The following is a 7,445-nucleotide window of genomic DNA, read 5'->3' on the forward strand; positions in this document are numbered from 1 at the left end:
ATTAACCTGGTCAAGGGTAGGCTCAACTAATAATTGACAGTCAGTAGTGACATATCCTTGGACTCCATAAATCTCACAGTTATGAGTCAGTGCAACTACGGTGGCCAAAGGGGTAATGGTCAAGTTGTCAATCTTTTGAGTGAGAGCATTTACCCCAGCGTCCATGTGATCGAAATTGCTCACCTCATACATACCACCTTTGGGTTGTGCCTTTTTAACGTGAGGGAATTTGCTTCCCCACCGATAGAGGTTATGAGCCATATTTTCTATGAGTTGGTAGGCCTCTTTGAAATGCTTATCCATAAGAGGTCCTCCTACCGCAACATCAAAAATCATTCTCGTATTATAGAGAAGATTGCTATAGAATGTGTGGATTATTAACCATTTTTCCAGGCCATGATATGGGCAGAGTCTCATCATGTCCTTGTATCTCTCCCAAGCCTTAAAGAGGGATTCACCGCTGGTATATCTAAAACAGGTTATCTGGTTTTTTAACATCATCGTTTTATGTGGCGATAAATACCTTGCTAAAGACGTCTTTTTAACTCATTCCACGTTGTTATGGAATTCGACGGTATATGCTGTAGCCAAGGTCGGGCTCTGCCTCTTAGGGAGAAAGGAAAAAGGTGCATTCTAATGGCTTATGGATCAACGTCATTACCTTTTAACGTGTTAGCGTATTATATAAACATAAAAGGTTTAAATTTGGACCCTCTGTCGGGCTACCGAAGAACAGATTCTGTTGCACGATTTACATCAGAGAGAGTGTCACAATGTAAAATATGACCACAAGGAAATCACATGCTCGATATGATAAATAGAGTTGCCACAAAAGTTTATTTATTCCTAAAAGGAAAGGGATTGCGTCGATAAAACCCATAAAGATGATAAAGATATGGTTGCCATGACCAAATCGTGTTCAGGAGTCGATTATGCAAGGGGGAGCTATTAAAACCACTTGCATCCGTTTTACTCAACGAGAACCATTTACTTAGTTTTGCATTAAAGTGTTAGCTTTCATTTATTTGTTTTCTTCGAGTTATTAAAAGTTCGATAGAAAAGAGAAAATGACTAAAAATAGGTTTTTTTATTAGGATGCATGACGAGACTTTGAATCTCGCTCCTATGTATCTCCAGGTGCGATGGAGAACTCAAGGCTACGTAGCTCTGGGGTAGAAAATATTTATTTTTTGGTTGATTTTAGAGAAATCCATTTAGTCATAATCGAGCAGAAAACATTGCTTACTACCAAAAATAGTGGAGAAAGAGAATGTTTGCATCACAATAGAATAGATAGACATATCAATATTTACGGGAAACCGTTGCTATCTTACTCATATAATAGTGGTGAAAGGGAAGATTTGCATCACAACAAAATAAATAGACATATCAATATTTGCAGGAAAAACGTCGCTAACACTACTACAAAATAGACCTTTCGTAACACCCATTTTACAACGGTCTTCCTGTTAATTGTGGTAATAGTTCTTTTTTGGGCACTTTTTTTTCCGTATTTACTAAAGGACATTTCACAACGGTCATAGGTAACTGGAGTGAAAGAGTTTGAATCCTAGCACTAATAATTTTCCATTTATCGTGACATAATAGGCTTGACCTTAACATTTCATCAGGATTCATATTCTCAACCATGATGAAAGGTGTTACTTATTTATATATAAGAGAAATTATCTCTCATTTCAGTACATTATATTTGTCTCTCTCAAAGCAAAATCCTAATATCTCTTTCACTCGTCTCTCTCAATACAAAACCTAACATCTTTATCACTCGTCTCTCATATGGAAACCCCAAAATTATGCAACCAACTCATCTTCTTTGAAGGATACATTTGTTGCATCAAATATTAGAAAATGGCTACTTTACAGGTTCTCCTTCACTATAGTTTATGTTTCAAAATTTGTTTATGTATTATTGTTTATGTTTTAATAGCTTGTTTCATAATGTTTGAACTTTCTGCTTGTTTCGACTTGTAGGTTAGGATGCTTGCTTCAATAAAGAGGAAGAAGATAAAGTGAGTTTTGCAATTATGGGACTTTCATTGTGGATGTCATTATGGGACATGTACGTTTCTAAAACATTCTATGAGTTGATATGTTTTTTCTATCGTATATGTTGTTTATGGTTTATTGTTCATGAATGTTGTTGTTAATGTCTGTTTAGAAGATGCGTTTATTATATCTTATGTGCTTTAAGTTTTTTTTCCAATATATTACTGAATATATAACTTTTTAGATTGCATTAGAAAATTATAATATGATAGATAAAGTTATATTAGAAAAAAAAGCACACGTTTAATTCTAGATAAGAATTCTTCGGTCTGTTATCTACATATTGTTCTTTAATTATTATAAATTTATTTAATGATTTTAGTTCTTCAACCACCCATTTCTCCATCTCTAGTTTTGTTTCAAAAGTAAATAATATTTTGGAAAATTAACTAGAGGTGAAGGAAGGGGCAATTGAAGAACTAGGATCATTAAACAAAGTTCTAACTATTATAGAGAAAAATACAGATAAGGAGTTGAAGAACTCTTGTCTAGCATTGAACGTTAACTTGTTCTTATAATATAACTTAACTTGTCATATTATAATGTTCTAGATCATATTAAAAAGTTATATGTTTAGTGAGCATTGGAGAAATAAGCATTGTACATGATTTATAATAAACTCAATGTATATATCACAGGACTTGTTTATACCAACCGTTGTTAAATGTTATGAATTAAAGAATATCACAATGGTTGTTTAAAGTAACTGTTATGGTAGGTAGCACACTACACATCTTATAGTCACGGTCGCACGACCGTGGTGGAAAACATTATACATACAATCACACCTTACCTCACTACGGTTGATCCAGAATGTTGGTATTCTTCTTCTAACCGTTGTGATAGATGTTTTCTGTAGTAGTGTAGCTTACTCACACATATAGGGATAAAGCATTATTTTGCATCGTCTCGAGATGAAATATATTTCATTTATGAAAAAGGTTTGTGTTTTAAAGCCAAAAGGCAAGGGGTGTGAATGTGTTGTCTTGTATTTAAGCGGAAGACAAGTATTCAGACTGATAAGTTATTAACACTTGGGTCTAGATACTCGGGGATTATGATTTAATATTACATCCAAATAATCCCTTTTTAATCCATTTCGTTGTGATTTTTTTTGAAATGTTTAAGAATATTTTAAGAGGAAGACAATTACTCGAACAGGCGAGCTATTACAACTTGTACCTAAGTATTCAAGACTAGGATTGGATATTACGTCCAACTAATCTTTTTTAGTCCATTTTATTATGAAAATGAAGGCGCGTTTGAGGAATATTTTAGAGAAAGATAAATACTCGAGCAGACAAACTATTGCAACGTGTGCATAAGTATTCGATACTAGGATTGGACATTACACCAAACTAGTCATTTTTAATCCATTATTATAAAATTGTCTAAGATATTTAAGTTAGTTTGAATTTTATTTGAGAAGAAAAACTTGATGTCGATCAACCAATTTGATTCGTGTTGCAAAATGAATAACATAATTATTTATTTTTGGTATGAAAAGGTTTGAAATTGTGGTAAGAAGTTATTTTTTGATTTTTTTTAATTTAAAAAATGAGTTGAATTTAATTGAAAAAGTAATTATTTTATTTTATTAGTTTTAATTAAATAAATGTGCAATTAGTAATGAGAGATTAATGTTGTTGGATGGGAGTTTAAAAGTATTTTTGGTCTTTTAATTATTAGTCTATTTAAATAATCTAAAAATAAATAAACAATTACATTTTAACTTACAAGCATATATATATATATATATATATATATATATATATATATATATATATATATATATATATATATATATACAAAAAGAAGAAAAAAATTAATAAAATATAATATTAACAAATAGTTGTCATTATTTTTTATAAAAAATTATTAAAGTAAAATAAAATAAAATAGTAAAATAAATAAAACAAAAAACAAAACAAAAAAGATAAAACAAAAAATAAATAAAACAAAACAAAAAAAACAAAGATAATGGACTAAGAAGCCTAATCAGGAGGGGATGCCCATAGTAAAACCTGTGTTCAAAGCCGAAATGGGTTGAGCTAAAAAAATCCAAAAGCCCTAAGGGGAAAGGCCTAGACCGGAGTCAACCACTTGACTCAACAGAGGCCACAAGATCCGATGAAAAGATCACACGTGTTAGATCTGATTACTCTTATGGGAGTCAAAGCCCATCCAATGGCTATGGAGGTGGGTTGATTGGTGTCGAAGTTATGTATGGTGGGTGTGCGTGTTGGTATTTGGTAGTGGTAAGAAAATGATAGATTGAAATCGTATGGAGTGATGTTTGAAGGGGTTAAAGAAGAAGAACAGTAAAAGGTTTGTGTTTAGGTGATGTAGTAAGAAGACACAAATGTCATAGCTCACATTTCTTTCAAGAAGAAAAAGAGAAAACTCTATTTCTCCGTTTTTCTCATTTTGTTTTAATCATATTTCTATTTTTTTCAACTAACGAATGAATGAGAGAGAGTGATTATCTGTATCTCGTTTCTTTATTAAAGCTTTTCCTTTATTTCTATTGTGTGAAATTGAGAGAGATGTATCAATGAGGGTGCGGCTGACAGGGTGATTGGGCGTAGCTTCTGAGTTTATTTATTTATTCAATTGACCATGATTAGTTACTTTAAACAACAAAGTAGGATTTTCAATTTTTAACTAATATCCTAATTATCCTTGGATATTTTGTGGGATCAAAACGAGTTTTTAAAATAAACGTAATAAAATTCAATCTTTTTTTAATAAAATCAAATAATTATTTATTTGTCTCTATTAATTTTTCTTGAGATTTTGATAAAAAAAAGGAATTAAAATGAATAAAAATTAAACCAGAAAATGCGCGAAAAAATAAAATTAATGCACTAAAATAATCTACGTGAAATATAGTTCGATAAAACAGACAATCGCAAATCAAATCTTGTAGTAAAAAACACTCGGATGAAAGAGCTCATACCGATCAAAATGAGACAGTGCGAAGGCGCAAAAAAATAAAACAAACACACAGATTAAACAACGTGAATTGTAGATCAACAAAACAGACATTTGTTGGCCCGAACTTGAAAATTTCCACTCGCTAATATGCGCAATTGAAAATTATTTCAACCGGTCTGTCTGAAAAAGCAAAATTTTATTTTGGTTTACTTTTTAGGCATTATGCTTAAATGAACGCATGTCATGATATGCAGATGATGCAAATGCCATGATGATTGAATCAGTTTACTGATTTAGGAATAAATTTGGGGTATGACAGCTACCCCTATTTAAATAGCTTTGCAAGATGACATGAGTGTTGATAATGTTAGACGATAGGCTTAGATCTAACGGAGGGGTGAATAGATCCCGAGTTAAAACTTTGACAAAAAATAGTTTTGAAAAATTTATGGTGCGGAAGCAAGTTAAAATATCCCAAATCAAAATTGTCTAACCGAAACTGTTATCAAAAAGCTAAGATATGTGTAACAGTGACAACGGTGTGATAATGAATAGCCAATTGATCAAACACAATTAAACACAACTAGTTAAATGCAAAGCAACAAGGATAGTCTACTTCCAATGATAATTCACACAAATAAAATAAATTGACATAATTTGTCGAACACCTAGTGTGTAATCTATATTGATCTTAAAATCTAATCACAACCTAAGGAATCATGATCAACTCAAAAACACCAATTTCAAAATGTAATAAAAAATTATTATCCAAACAATTTGATCGTATGATTGATGAAATCAACAATTTGCAAATAGAAAATAAAAGAGAGATAGAGAGTACACAAGGATTTTTTTAGGAAGTTCCCCAATCAACCTCGCTATGGATACGTATGCCCTCAATTTGAACTCGAATTGAGATAGTGTAATATATCTTACTTTGCAAATGTATGTACTCAAGAGAGATTTAGCAATCTAACCATACAAACTCTAAGTTTGATGTTGATTATGACATATTTTCTTTCTTTGATCAAAGCTTGATCAAGTAACCAACAATGTCGGTTTGATTCACCGTCTCGCGCTACTTCTTTGTAAGAAACCTCTTGTTATTGAAATACTTCATTTAATCGAATTCAAAATGCGCACTTGTTGAAATCCTAAGATTTACCAATGCAATCCACCGTGCCACACTACTCGTTTGCAATAACCTCATGTTCTTCAAAGACTTCACTTGATCGGATCCAGATTGCATAATCTTGTCAATAACCTTCAAACCCCAAGCGAACTTGAAGGAAAACCCCAACTCGGTTTTCTGATTTGAAACCCTCAAAGTTCTCAACCCAATTTACAGTATAATCAACTTAAATTGAATGTTATCAACCCTAATCTAGATGGAACCCAATCAAAAAATGATTATGTGTAGTTTGATTGTGTGTATGCATAGAATGAGGTTGAAGATGATGAGAATGCTTTGAAATCCTTGTTTCGTATAGGTTTTACTCTCTAGAAACCTTCCTAGAAAATGATGCATGTACCAAGTATATATATGTAAAAAAGTGACAAGCTAAAGGAATGGAAAGCAATGCAAATTTTCAAGAGTTTTAATCTATAGGTTGACCTATGTAAGTCATGTGTCGACCTGTAGAGGCGACACATATAATTAGAGCCTACAAGCTTTAAACCTGTAACACATGAGTCAACCTATAAGTCGTATTTGTCGAGCTATAGAAAAAATTTCTTCTCTAGGTCGACCTATAATGCGTATGTGTCGACCTGCAGACAGTTTTTCACAAAAAAATGAATTTTTGATGCATATAACCTTTTCTTGATGCATGATTCTTTTCTAAACCATTTCCAAACATGTTGTCATATTTCCTAATTCTAAAATGCACAACTAAAATTAGATGATATCGTCCGATGTACATAAACGCTAAAGTACCCTAGGTTTGACATCTTACAAAATACATTTAACAAAAAGTTGCACTCACATACTCCCCCTTTTTGATAATGTCAAAACTTGAGATGATGTATTTCGTGTGCATGAAGGCTCCCGATGAATGTATGCATCATAGCTTCTTAGCTACATATACTTCTCCCCCATTGACAACATCAAAAAGAGATAGAGTAAGCTATTAGCAATATCATGTAGATACAATAGATCACATTAAAATATATGATATATAGGTGTTTGCAAAGAAAAGAATATGAATTCACATATACGCAACATACATGGAAATATACAATGGAAATAAACAAAACAATACTACATAATTGTCATCCATGCCAATACACATAGTAGAACCATTGTCACAAATTCAAACAAATTAGTAACATTGTCAATACATAAGAAGCAGCAAAACAAACCAATCAAAAGGAACAATGCATGAAGACTCAAAGTATGAATATAAGAAATGCACAATAAAACATGAAACTTAAAGACACAA

The 7,445-nt window shown here is 31.9% G+C and overlaps 1 non-coding gene across 1 annotated transcript; it reads left to right on the forward strand.

The window, feature by feature from the left end:
• The first annotated feature begins 391 nt into the window (after nt 1–391).
• LOC127088586 (small nucleolar RNA R71) lies at nt 392–498 on the forward strand. The gene has a single exon (XR_007790417.1). It is a non-coding gene; the product is annotated as a small nucleolar RNA R71 (small nucleolar RNA).
• The last annotated feature ends 6,947 nt before the right edge of the window (nt 499–7,445 follow it).

Source organism: Lathyrus oleraceus, chromosome 5 (assembly GCF_024323335.1).
Source record: "Lathyrus oleraceus cultivar Zhongwan6 chromosome 5, CAAS_Psat_ZW6_1.0, whole genome shotgun sequence".
Classification (NCBI taxonomy): domain Eukaryota; kingdom Viridiplantae; phylum Streptophyta; class Magnoliopsida; order Fabales; family Fabaceae; genus Lathyrus; species Lathyrus oleraceus.